The following is a 13,426-nucleotide window of genomic DNA, read 5'->3' on the forward strand; positions in this document are numbered from 1 at the left end:
GTGGTTTGGGGCCAACTGCCCCACTTCCACTCACATAGCTGTCCTCTAAACAGGGTGTTAAATGATTATGTTTAAACTTGCTATATTACAGTTATGTCTGGACTTGCCTCCCTAAGATCACAAAGCAGGTAACCTTAACTAAAGTACTGGGTTCTTCCAAACCCACATTTGCAATTTGTTTAATACCATAATAACTAATACCACCTGCATTAGTTTCCTGTAGCTACTATAACAAAGTATGACAAACTTGGTGGTATTCTTTTTAAAGAACTTAAATTTATTCTCTCACAGTTCTGGAGGCCAAAGGTCCAAAATCAGTGTGTCAGTGGGGCTGGGTTCCCTCTGAAGGCTCTGGGGGAGAATCTGGTCCTGGCCTCTTCCAGCTTCTGGTCACTCCAGGTGTTCCCTGGCTTGGGTCTCATCACTCCAATCTCTGCCTCCGTGGCCACACTGCCATGTCTTCTTCTCTGTGAGTCTCATACTGATAATCCAGAATTACCTCATCTCAAGATCCTTAACTTAATCACATCTTTTTCCAAATAAAGTAACATTTACAGGTTCTGGGGACTTAATGTGAGTGTCTTTCGCAGCTGGGGGGATTTGGGGCCACCATTCGAGGCTTTTGAACACTGGACCTATATCTGTATTCATACATCTTCAGTGTCTCATACATGAATGAGACTAAAGAGCTAAATTAAGGCAATCTTATTTCTAAATTCTAAGGTCCCTCACTACCGCTATATACCATCAATATCCCTCTGAAAGGTAATCTAGAATCTTGATATCATAGGCCTCTCAAGCACAGGCCAGTGTGAATGGGTTTCATGGGTTCATGATTCAATGTGAATTATCTCTGACATCTCTTCAGGCCAACCTGTCACTATAAACTGTAATTGCAATCAGCATTAAATTTGACTATGATATCGAATATCTGGCATGATTATCTTTTACTCTACCTCTTCAAATCCTTTCTACCTTTTAAGGACCAGCTAACCCCCCGCCTTCCCAGGGCATGACATTTTTTTACCCTCCACACTTTCTCACAATCCTGCTTTCCTTTGAGATCTTCCTACCTTGACCGTGGGAATCACTTGTGCCTGGGACTTGATAAACTCTTCCTGAGAGTTTCTTTCTCCAATTAGACTCGATGCATATAATATAGTCTATTGTTGGAATTTTGTTAAATAACTGTTGGTTGATGAATGTAAGGGGAACTAGTGATGGTTAAAGCACAGACCACACCAAAACAAGACTGTTGTCTCCCGTGAGGCAGGAAAAACACACCTGTCTGTTTGGAAGGTCCAAGAGAAGAGAGAATACTTGTTTTGAGTCAACTGATTTAGAAAATTAGATAATTATCTCCTAGAGGATGAGATGTTTAACTTTCAGCTAAAAGGTAAAGTTCTTTTACATAAGTGGTAACTGTTAAGACAGGAAATGTGATTTTCTATCAAGAAATATGGCATCGATCTTTCAGGAAGGAAAGTTAAAGGACCCAAAGTGTCTTCCTCTCCTCCCAGACAGGATTTGGTGAAGCATCTGTGTAGACAAAATATAGCCCCAATTTCAAAACGTATGTGAATATCTGACAGAAGAACACTAAGAATCAGAAGCACTAAAAGGAAGGAGAATTGCCTGATTCAGGAGTCCCTCCACATCATCGGTTAGACACAGACGGGAGCCGCATTCCAAGTACAAGCCATGACCTTCATGTTGCTAAATACAACACTCCGTTTCTCAGCCGCATTAGACACAACGGACCACTCATTCCTTCTTCTTGAAATATTTTGTTCTCTTTTTCTCTGCCCTCATTGGATGTTCCTTCTCAGTTTCCTTCCCTGGGTCCTCCACCTCCTCTTGACCTCTAAATGTTGACGTGCCCCAGGGCTCATTACTCAAGCCTCATATCTTATCCATCTATCCTCTCTGCCAGGGCCTAGGTGAGCTCATTCAATCTCATGGCTTAAAAAATATCATCCACACATGCTTTCTCCAAAATTTCTATCTCTGGCCCCATTCTTTCCCCTGAACTCCAGGGGAGTTCAGCAACTGGCTGCCTACTTGACTTCTTTAGTGAGACATCTAATAGACTGTAAAACTTAACGTGATTGAAACAGAACTCTTCATTTCCCCCCACCTAAAATCTCCTCCTCCTCTGTCTCCTCTTCGGGAAACGGCAATTTCATTCAGTTGCTCAAGCCCAGAACCTGGAAGTCAACCTTGACTCCTCTTTCTCTCCCACCCCACGTCCAATCCATCAGCAAATCCTACCGGCTCTACCGTCAACATATATCCAGAATCCAACCACTTGCCTCTGCTTCCACTGAGAGCAACCTGATCCACGCCACCATCAACTCTCACCTGGAAGAGCCTCCCCACTGCTCTCCTGTTTCCTCTCCCACTCCCTGCCAGTCAAGCTCTGAAAAGCAGCCCAGTGAACCTTCTGAGACAAACTAAGTCATGTTACTCCTCTGCCCTCCGCTATACAAAGATGTTCCAGTAAATTTTAAATGAAATCCAAGTACTCACCATGGTCCACAAGGCCCTGCAAGCTCCCTTTCCAGTTTTATTTCCTACCCCCTTGATCACAGCACTTTTGTTACACAGGCCTCCTTGCTGTCTTCAGCAGGTTATCAAACTGAACGTATACTACCTAAAAGTGTAAGATATAAAGAGAAAATTTGTGATGTCAATAACACAAAGTGTGTGTAGGCAGGTGTGGAGCTGCAAAGGAGTTTTTGTGTTTAACAGGTACAGAGTTTTGGTTTCACAAGACGAAAAGAGTTCTGGACATGGATGGTGGTGATGGCTGCACAACAATGTGAATGTACTTAATCATAGGCTCTATTTCGTACAGCAGATCTCTAGAACTTAATGTGAATGCACTTAATGTCACTAAACTGTACATTTAAAAATAGTCAAACTGGTAAATTCTATGTTATGTGTATTTTACCAAAATAATAATGAAAAGAAAAAGATAATTAATATATGTATACATGTGTAACCAGTCTGAAAGGATAGGAACAAAAGGAGAATAATAATTATCTTTAGGGTTACATATGATTACATATGATTTTCTTATTGCAAGAAAAGTATTTCTAACTTATGTATTACTTATGTGTGATTTTTATATATTACATATGTAATAAAATACATAAAGAGCTGTGTATGAAACTTATACCTAGTGTGGTGATAATATTTAACTACATACAAACTCTGGAAATAAATACGTTTCACTAGCTATGGGCCCCAAACTTCCTATTGAGTGTCATCAATTTCAACGGACTCATCTCCACAGGAACCAGACAAGAGGCCTTTCATCTAAATACAGGAACGCTCAGGTTTTCAAATGCAGACTCAGGTGAAAATGTGGATGCTACCTGTCTGACACAGGCCAATCATGCTACAGATGAACAAGCCATTGCAAAAACTCTGAATATCTCTACCATGTGTCATTTGATAATGTGGCATCTTTTGACACAGACCAAGCTACAGAGCTGCCTATCGTGTATAATTAAGGGTTTCGGATGTACTAAGGTTTTCTCCTGCCAAATGCCATTCATCTATGCTTGACTCTTCCAACAAATATAACCTAAGTACAATTTGTAAAGCAAACTCACTGTGCGAATTATTTTGCCCTGCTGTTTTAACTCACTTCACGGTTCAGAGGAGTAGAGAAATTATTCTGGAACACCTAAACCACAAAGCACAATCCCATCATTTGGGGAGAGGATGACAAGACGCAGGAGAGTAAAGTGACGGTTCTAGAGCTACCCTCCTAGTGTGTGGAATAGCTGGGGCTGGACTCCAGAAATCCTCATACCTTAGTCCAGTGCTTCTTCTCAAAAGTTGGAATGTTATCTTTGGAAAAGGAGAGTAACAACAGCCTGAATGTGGTTATGACTAGAAACAGCTTTATTTCTCTCTAACCTTTGTCTTCAAACAGACTCCATAGCTTTCTGGTTACTCACACTCTCAAGAACCACCTCATTTCAGCAATTAAGACTAATTTTCAGGTGTTTCAAAAAAAAACCCTCATCTGGTCTAAATCAAGTTTTCAATCTCACATCCAGCTCAAAGCTCTTCCCCTGATCATGGCTCAGACTGACCCACAGCATGAGGTCTTGTGATGGGGAAGGGGGTGAAATTTACTTTCTCTCCTTCTCCCCTTCTTCCAAGGCTCTGGCTTCCCAGGATCACTGGTGGGCCTGGGGTGGGGGAGTTATCAAGGATTGAAGTCAAGGGACTAAAGTCTCTGCACTTGACTGTTTCTAGATCTCCCTCGGCTGACAGCATTCTCTGGGCTGGTGTCCAAATGCTGAATGTGCCATGGGATGCAGCTATGGCTTCTGAAAAGGCCTTATGGGAATCTCCAAAGGATCTGAGTCAGGGGCACCAAATTGATGGTGCTCTGGGAGCCCTCTCCCTTGGCTGAGAGGAATCAAGGCTCTCCCCGCTCTCCCACCCCCCACCATTGCACTGTCCCTCACACTCTGCCCAGGGAATCAACTCTCCTTGAATGTCTAGTCTTTTCTTCACATAGGCTACATAGGTGGGTGATGGTGGCCAGAAAAGTTCAACCACCTTTACACAAATCTTGAGCGGTTGTGCCTAGCTGTTCCTCTTTAGAAGGTGGGGATACTTACCACCTAGTATCTTCATAAAAAAAAATCCCAGTCAGTATTCTCTAAGAAAAGTCCTAAATGTTGTTTGCAAGGTGGGAGGGTAGTTCTTACTTTTGGAAATGAAGACATTATACAAAGAGGAAGGAGCCGCTGGGAAGGTCCTGAGGAGAGAAAGGGAACTGCCCACAGACTGCTGGGAAAAGGAGGGCCTGCCTCCAAGGACAAATCCCCTCACCTTAGGGAATGTCAAGGACCCTGAAGGGAAGACTCTGAGGGGAGCTGCCTCCCTGGGACCAACCAGACTGAGTGCACAAGGATAAGACAAAACCCTGCCTCTGCCTTTCACCCACTCAGTGGTACAGCCTGAGCCCTTTCCTCCTTCTGGGCTCCAGGGTCCCCATCTATAAAATAGGGGGATGGTGAATATTTATGGCTACAAAGCATTGGAGTACCCTCTCGTTTTGTAGAAATTACAAGATGGGTTGTGGGCAGACTCCCTCCTGGTCCATCATGGAAGCCCAAGAGGAGGCCATATAGTCTCATTCCCTACCCCTCCCATATACTACAGCATGGAAATGTGAAACAGGCTCAGCTGAGGACTTTGAATCCTTAAGAAAGCAAAAGTCTAGCTGTGGTAGAATGAGAAGTCCAGGGGTATGACATGAATGCTGACTGGAAGTGAACAGCCTAGAAGGGTATAGTAGTGTCCAGTGCCCTCGAGCTGTGCATGGCCACCTTGCTTATTTGCTTAGGCTGGCTCTCTAGCCCCCTATGATTCTGCAGAAATGCCATGTTCTTCTGTGATAGTTTTTTGTTTTGTTTTGTTTTGTTTTGTTTTGTTTTGTTTTGTTTGTGGTACATGGGCCTATCACCGTTGTGGCCTCTCCCGTTGTGGAGCACAGGCTCTGGACGCGCAGGCTCAGCAGCTATGGCTCACGGGCCTAGCCGCTCCGCGGCATGTGGGATCTTCCCAGACCGGGGCACGAATCCGTGTCCCCTGCATCGGCAGGCGGACTCCCAACCACTGCGCCACCAGGGAAGCCCTGTGATCGTTATTTTAACTTGACTCACAAGCCCCATTCAATCTCTTTCTCCCGTGTTTCCCTCTACACTAGAAGCTAGAAAGCAAAATACTTGAATTCCCAGATGCCTTTGCATTAAGAAGTGGTCATGTGATACAGTTCTGATTAATAAAATAAAGGAATAAGTCCCTTCCCCAATATGAAGGCAAAACCTGAAGAGGAGAAAGCTTTTGCACTGGAGAGGAGAAAGCTTTTGCACTTCACATTTGTCCCTCTCCATCCTCCTGCCTGGAATACAGATGAAATGCCTGGAGGTGAAGCAGGTGCTCATGACCATGAGGAACAAAATGCTAAATAGAACCCTAGCCTCTGATGATATCTCTGAGCAGCAAGGCAAGCCTGGACCACCACCTTTAGACTTCTTACACAATAAAAATAAGTTATTTACCTATTCAAGCCACTGTTTTTCAGACCTTCTGTTACTTTCAGATAAGCATATTCCTTCAGGATATATTTTTAATAAATGCAATAAAAGTTAAGAATGGTTATATTTACATTTATAAAACATTTTGTAGTTTATAAACTGTTCTGTTGTTTACCACCAGGAACTCCAAGTGGTACCACAGCTCTCTTCCAGCTCTAATATTCTGTCCTTATAAGAGGGACATTTCTCTTACTAGGCAAATTCACATCACCCACAACTTTTACAACTCAACAAAAAAGAGCAGTTGTCTTGCTCTCAGCTGTTCTTTGAGATGGTACACAACTGAACCAGGTGCCCTACCTCCTTCTGCCTTCTCTGACCTCTGATTCACTCCCTAAAGCTAAGGGCCAACCTTCCTACCTGAGACCTCCTAGCCTAATACTACCTCACAGAAGTTCTGACTTGACTAGAGATCAACTTACAATTTTCAGAGCCAAATAGATTCCTGCTATCCAGGCACAATCTGAGTTGAGTATATTTATATTAGTAAAATATTTTGTAGTTCAGAAACTTAAACTGTCTTTTTTTGTACCATCTCACTGATGCTCACAACAATGCTGAGATAAACAGGGCAAGTATAAAGACTGTGATGAGCCACGGGTTCTAGAGATAATGAATAAAAGTGCTACATGACCCGAGGCAGTGGGGAAAGGGGAATAGACATTGGACTAGGAGTCAGGAAACCTAGGGGTTTTGTTTGTTTGTTTGTTTTTTGCTGTACGCGGGCCTCTCGTTGCCGTGGCCTCTACCGTTGCGGAGCACAGGCTCCGGAAGCGCAGGCCCAGCGGCCATGGCTCACGGGCCCAGCCGCTCCGCGGCACGTGGGATCCTCCCGGACCAGAGCACGAACCCACGTCTCCTGCATCGGCAGGCGGACTCCCAACCACTGCACCACCAGGGAAGCCCGAAACCTAGGTTTTGTGTGCCAGTTCTACCATTAACTAGTAGCTTGACAGTGGGAAAGTCGTTTACCTCTCTGGGTCCGGTTTCCTCATCTGTACAATGAGGATGCTGGATGTATTAGTCAGCTCGGGCTGCCATAACAAAATGCCATAGACTGCATGGCTTAAACAACAGAAACTTATTTCCTCAGAGTTCCAGAGACTGAAAAGTCCAAGATCAGGGTGCCAGTATGGTCTAGTTCTGGTGAGAGCTCTCTTCTTCGCTTGCAGACAGCGACCTCCTAAAGATCCCATCTCCACATACAATAACACTGGGGGTTAGGGTTTCAACTTATGCATTTTGGGGGTCCCCATCCAGTCCCCAGCACTGACATGACACTGGAGTTCCTTCCACCTATTAGCACAAGTTTGTAACATTGAAGATGATCACAATTACCTGTGGAATCAGTAATTCTACCTGACCTTCTTGATTCAAGAAACTGCACAAGGCTTATTTCTCTACTCTTGGGTAGTAAGCATCTTGGGGTCTTCTGTGTATGTTTTTCCTTTTCAAAGGCAATTAATACACCAAATGTGATCTCTGACCAAAGCAGGTCTCTCCTAAGGTTGGAGCCTTAATGTTTTTCAGAAGGCAGTATGTTTAACTATTACTTTCAGTTTGGGGGTGTGGCATGCAAATTAGCTACTGCATTTAGAAAGAACACGATGGTGACTGTCAGTTGGAGGTGGGTTTCAAATCACAAGTATACAGTTAAATTTTCTAACAGCCATGGAGATCGCTGATCAATTGTTGCCCTTCACCAAAGCGCCTTGTCATTCCTACTTCGCCCCTGAAGTGCCTAAAAGTGCTGTTTTCAAGCAGGTTTGTGGTCAGAAGCAGCCTCTGGTGAAGAGAGCCAGCCTACCTTAGGTCAAATATAATTCTCTCCAACGGTAATCAACCAAGATTTCTCTAGAAATATTAATGATTTTTGGTTTAATATACTTACTGTCAAAGGCCTAAAAGTATGTGGGGCACTTACATACAATTCCAACAAAAATACTCCAGGGATGAGTGAAACAGTCCTAGAATGTGCTGTTGTGTTCAGACCTGAGACCTTTAGGAGTAAAATGGTCTCAATTTCTGTAACTGCTTTATTTGTTTACTTCTTCTTATTTATGATATAATCTATAACTGCTTATTGATGCTAAATTTTCTCTGTTAGTAATTTGAAACCCAAATTTACCTTCATAGCTATTAAAATCTTTATCTTCAATTGCCCCCAACTGTCTAAACTCTGGTATTCTACAAAATGGTAAGATGCTGAGTTTTCTTGATTGATTCTATCGAGCAATAGTTCTCAAATGGGAGATGCCAAATGTTCCCAGGGGACATTTGGCAATGTGTAGAGATGTTTTTGGTTATCACAACTGGAGGAGGGTGGTAGTGCAACTGGCATCTAATAAGGTAGAGGCCAGGGATGTTGCTAAACACCCTACAGTGCACAGGACAGCTCCCCCCAACAAGGAATTATCCAGTCCCAAAAGTGCTGAGGTTTAAAAACCCTGTTATAGAATCTCAAGATGCAAAGAACATGGTCCTTAAGGCTTCCAGGGGAGCACAACTTCTATTGGTTTTATTGGTAGCCCAACTCTGTGACTGTACACGACCTCAGAGACACAGCAGAAACTGATGGAATGTTTGCTATGCCAATGAAGAACGTCAGGAATGGGATTATTTTTTTTAAGTAGGTAGCCTTTCCTTTGATCTTCATTCAACCTCAATGTCCTCTTCACCTGGGTAGTAAGGAGAAAGAAAACAGGACTAGAACACTGGCTCAGGAGCAGGCCTGTGACAAGGTCTGAAGATTTGCCACTTACACCCTCAGAGCTCACTTTACTTGAGAGTGATGGTGTGAGGACAGAAAAAAGCTCCACACACTATAAAATCCTAACAGCTTCATGGGTTGGTAGGATTTCAAACTCCTTTTAAAAAGCATTAAATTACTCTCTGTGCTCCCATTATTTTAATGATTTCTGTATATCCCTCCTCATTCCAAAAACGTTGAAGTGGTTAACTCGCCCTGTTGTGTTGACTCAATTTTCCCATACACTGATCAATAGAAGTTTCAGTGTAGGAGGAAGAAGGATTTTGGAAGGACCAAGAAAACCTATAATGTTTTGGCAGTTCAAAGATATGAGTTAAATTCCTACTATGTGTAAAGTATAGTGCTAAATGTAGAGGCGTATATATATTTTTAAGTATAAATCACAGCTGGTGTCCTTAAGTAATTTATAATCTGCCTGAGAGGGATAGGCTTGGTGCCCAAGGGAGGATGTCTTTCATTACAAGGCGGTCTGTGCTCAGAGCCTCCAGGCAGGCACAGCCCTCAGCTCTCTTTGCCTCCTCTGGCCAGGGAATGAGGGGCAGAGCAAAGGCTCTGAAGTGGTCACACACTGGAAAGGATCAGGGGCAGGAAGCAAACTAATCAGGCGCTAAAGTTAGGGTTTTATCTTGCAGCTACAAGAGAGTCTCCAAAGGCATCCAAACAGGAAGTTATAATGGTAAAAGGTGACATTGACTGAGTGCTTACTGTTTTCTAGGCACACTCATTTCATCCTCTTCCTGACAGCCTTATGACATAGCCACTCTTCTTCTTCCCATTTTACTGAGGGGGAAACTGAGGCACAGGGTTGTAAATCACTCCTGCGAAGTCACACAGTTAGCAAGGGCTAGAGCCAGGATTCACCCGCTGGGCAGAGCCCACACTCTTAACTGCTTCTCCGGACTGGCTCTTGATAGAACAGGAAGGATAAGAGCTGAGGAAAGACCAGACACATTAGGAAGAAGCTGCCAGCATTTCAAGGAGTGGAAGTTAATGGGGTCAGATGTTGCTGAGCCATCAGGAACGAAATCTGAGAAAGGGCCCCTGGATTTGTGATTAGGCAATCAGGCGTGACCTTTAAGAGTTCTGTTTCGTAGAAGGGTGGGTTCTGTTTCGTAGAAGGGTGGGGACAGGGGTTCCTGGTAGGACATGAAGTGGGGAGTGATAACGGATAGAGTCCCGGGTAGAAACTGATAATGGAAGGACAGGGAGAGATGGGAGAGAATTTTCCAGGCTTTTCTTTTGAGACTATGCCCCCCCCCAAACAATGGAACATTTTCTTTATTTGAGGGATTACAATATAATTCACCTTGTTCTTTTGTTTGGAAGGGCAAAACTAACAAATTTTAGTAGCCATGGTTAAACGAGAATTAACAAGTGTCACAGAAATTGTTTTTTAAAAACACTGCATCAAACTCAGGTAAAATCAAAGATTTAACTGTTTGAAAGGAAATCATTATGGGAGAAAGGTACTTGACTATACTATATATGGCATTGGCTGGACATGATGGCCGTTCTGAAACTGGGGTGGGAGACTGAGAGAATCACGGATGGAATAACTTGCTTCGGACTTGTTTCGAACCAAGAGTAGCAGAAAGCATTGCATGCCTTATGGCTTGAGAATGAAATCCAGAGAACAGCTGCCTGACGGCAGTCTGGACTTCCAAATACTTGGGCTGCAAAAGGCAGAAATACTTATTAAAATTCTTTGTTTTAATGAGCTGTGGGAACTGAGTTATCAGCCCCTGTCCTAGCTATTGAGTAGTTCCCATTACAAATCAAAAGCAGTTTTAGGGAGGCTGCTTTTTCTGGGAGGGGAATTCTCTCCTGGCAGATAATTTTGACTGCCTAAGGCAGCAATTAAAGACACCAAAGAGGAGGAGGAGGAGGAAGAGGGGGGGGGGGGGAGGGGAGGGGGGGGAGGGGAGGGGAGGGGGGAGGGGAGAGGGAGGAGGGGGAGGGGGGAGGGGGAGGGGGGAGGAGAGAAAAAGGAGAAGGAGGCTTCCCTGTGGCTAAGGAGTAGTTAGTTCCACGGAAACTTCATCCCATAAACTTTAACTCCCTCCTGCATCCCAGTGTACTCAATTCTAAAGTGTTCTGAGGCTGTATTAGTACCCCAAATGCCCATCATTTTGCTGCAGCCCAAGAACTACTGCAAACAATAGATGAATGAAAGGTAACTGGGAGTCTGGGACTGCTTGGGCCCAAAGAATCTCAAGCTGTTATGCTGTTGCTGCATGCTTTCTGCAAAACTCAGTCATATAGGATAAGTGCTTTGGCAATGAACTCTGACACCCTGGCCTAAGCAGGCAAGACACCAACAGGTATTAAAAAAAAAAAAAAAGCAAGATGCTGATGCTGCTAGTGCATCAGCACTACTAACCTGCCTGTGTGAGTGTCCACAGATTCCTTTTCCTTTCTAGTGACTCAGGCCATGGGAAAGTTGGTGGAATCTGGAGCATCATTCTTGGAAGTCTTAGAAATATTTTGCACTCCAAATAGAGGGGAACCCACACAGGTCTCCTCTCCAACCCAGGCCATCTCCGCATGTAGCTTTTGCTGCCTTGTTATACAGCCTAGCCCTCAAGAGACTTTCTTTTCATCTTTACAGGGCTGACTCTACCTGGGAGGTTCCTCTCTTCCTAACCTCCACTCAAGAGTAAGACAACGCAAGAGGGAAGAGATATGGGAACATGTGTATATGTATCACTGATTCATTTTGTTATAAAGCAGAAACTAACACACCATTGTAAAACAGTTATACTCCAATAAAGATGTTAAAAAAAAAGAAGAAAGAAAAAAGAGTAAGACAAGATCTCTCCCGATTCTTCTCTACTTTCCTTGCTGTTCCCCCCGCCCCCAAACACATATAAAGCCTTTGCATTTGAGAGATTTCACTGCTCACTACCAGGAACTGTAGGGGCTACAAAAAAACAAGAAGTGTGGGAGGCTGGAAATACTCAAGGATGCCACTGTGACTTGTCAGTTCTTTTCCACAGCACCAGGGTTAGGGGAGTGAACAAAATAGACAAAATCCCTGTGCTCTGGAGTGTTCATTCTCTGCGGGAGATTTATATAGTATATTTAGAAGGGCTATGAATAAAAGCAAAGCAGGGAGGAGGAACAGGAATGCCTGTGGGAGGGCGTGTAGTTTTAAAGGAGTGGTGAGACTTTGAGCAAAGCCAAAAAGAGATGAGGGCGCAAACCATGCAAGGCAGTCCAGGAGATGGAAGCAGTAGTGCTAAGGCCCTGAGGCGGGGGAACAGTAAGGAGGCCTGTGTGGAAGGGCAGAAGCAGAGGAGGACGGGAGGCCAGAGAACAATGGGGCACAGCACTCTCCATCCTGCAATCAGAGTGAAAAGAAGGAAAAGGCCCAGATTTTGAGCCACACTGACCTGGGTCTGAATCTCAGCTCTGCTCCTTATGTCATGGACCTTGGGCTCTTCTCTCCTAATCTAGAAACAGTTGACCACAAAGGGTCATTGCAAAGGGTTAAAGGAGATATGGAATGTGAAACTACCTATCCCAGGACACAGCTCATGCCAGGTTCCTACCCAGCACACATTAGTTCCCTTCCTCTACCCCTGGTTACAGGGCTCCTCTCATCTAGTTCCCATTGTGGCCGTGTCTGAAAGTATGTCATTCAAGGGCCTTCTAGAGGTCCAAAGTTTACTACCAAGTGCAAGAAGAGAAACTGCAAAATAGTGTGCATCTATGTATAGTTTTGTTGGCAAACAGTGACATTTTAGTATCCACATTCAAAAATCCAGAGAAATCTATTCCAAACTATTAATGGTGGTCTCACTAAGGTATAAGAATATCAAAGATTCTAATCATGGACCTCTACCTTCTATATTTATGTAATGATCAAACATTTTATAATGAATACATATTTGCAAGCAGAAATCACAATATAGACTAATGTTGGTACAGGAGAAGTGATTTCCTGACTCTTTCCTACAAGTAGCCTCCATCCTACCTTGCACCCAAGGCCCACTGGTGTGAGCTCACTTTAGGACCTCTTACATCCTCCATATGGGGAAAATGAGCGCATGTAAGTCCAGCAGGAGGTCTAGGGTTCTCACATGAGGCCTGGACTATAGGAGAAGGTCCTACGGTGGGTGTGCCTGGCCAGCATTTGTGAACTCTGACTGGTTCAGTCTGGAAAGGGGATGGCTTAACTTGCAGGTTGTGAACTGCTTTCTAAATAAAATTAAAACCCTTGCTATAGCTTCCATCAAGGAGAGAAAGAGAAGACTGGTGAAAATCAAGTATTTCAGAGTAATCTGTGAACTGTGATTCAAGATTGTTGACATTGAAAAAAAAATCTCATTTTAGAGACTACTAAGTTAAGAAATACTGTAAGAAAATGAGACATTTCACAACTAAGTAGCCTACAAGGTCAGTCAAGGAAAGACAAATATGCCAGTTCCCAGTGTCTTACTCAACAATGCATTAAAATGTGCATTACAATCAGTCACTGCAATGCATGCTAGTTATATAGCTTGGAAAAATTTTAGTTGCTTCC

At 43.7% G+C, this 13,426-nt stretch overlaps 1 protein-coding gene across 2 annotated transcripts in view; it reads right to left on the reverse strand.

Annotated features, from left to right (window-relative positions):
- The window catches only part of TMEM266 (transmembrane protein 266), a 145,225-nt gene that overhangs the window by 128,842 nt on the left and 2,957 nt on the right, over positions 1–13,426 (reverse strand). Inside the window, exon 2 of one of the 2 annotated variants that reach the window (XM_067029417.1) lies at positions 12,294–12,353. The exons of the other annotated variant lie outside the window; for it this stretch is intronic. The gene's annotated coding sequence lies outside the window, so the exon portion shown is untranslated. The remainder of the gene's footprint in view (positions 1–12,293; positions 12,354–13,426) is intronic. 2 annotated transcript variants of the gene reach the window in all.

The sequence above is a fragment of the Kogia breviceps genome, chromosome 3, assembly GCF_026419965.1.
Source record: "Kogia breviceps isolate mKogBre1 chromosome 3, mKogBre1 haplotype 1, whole genome shotgun sequence".
Lineage (NCBI taxonomy): Eukaryota > Metazoa > Chordata > Mammalia > Artiodactyla > Physeteridae > Kogia > Kogia breviceps.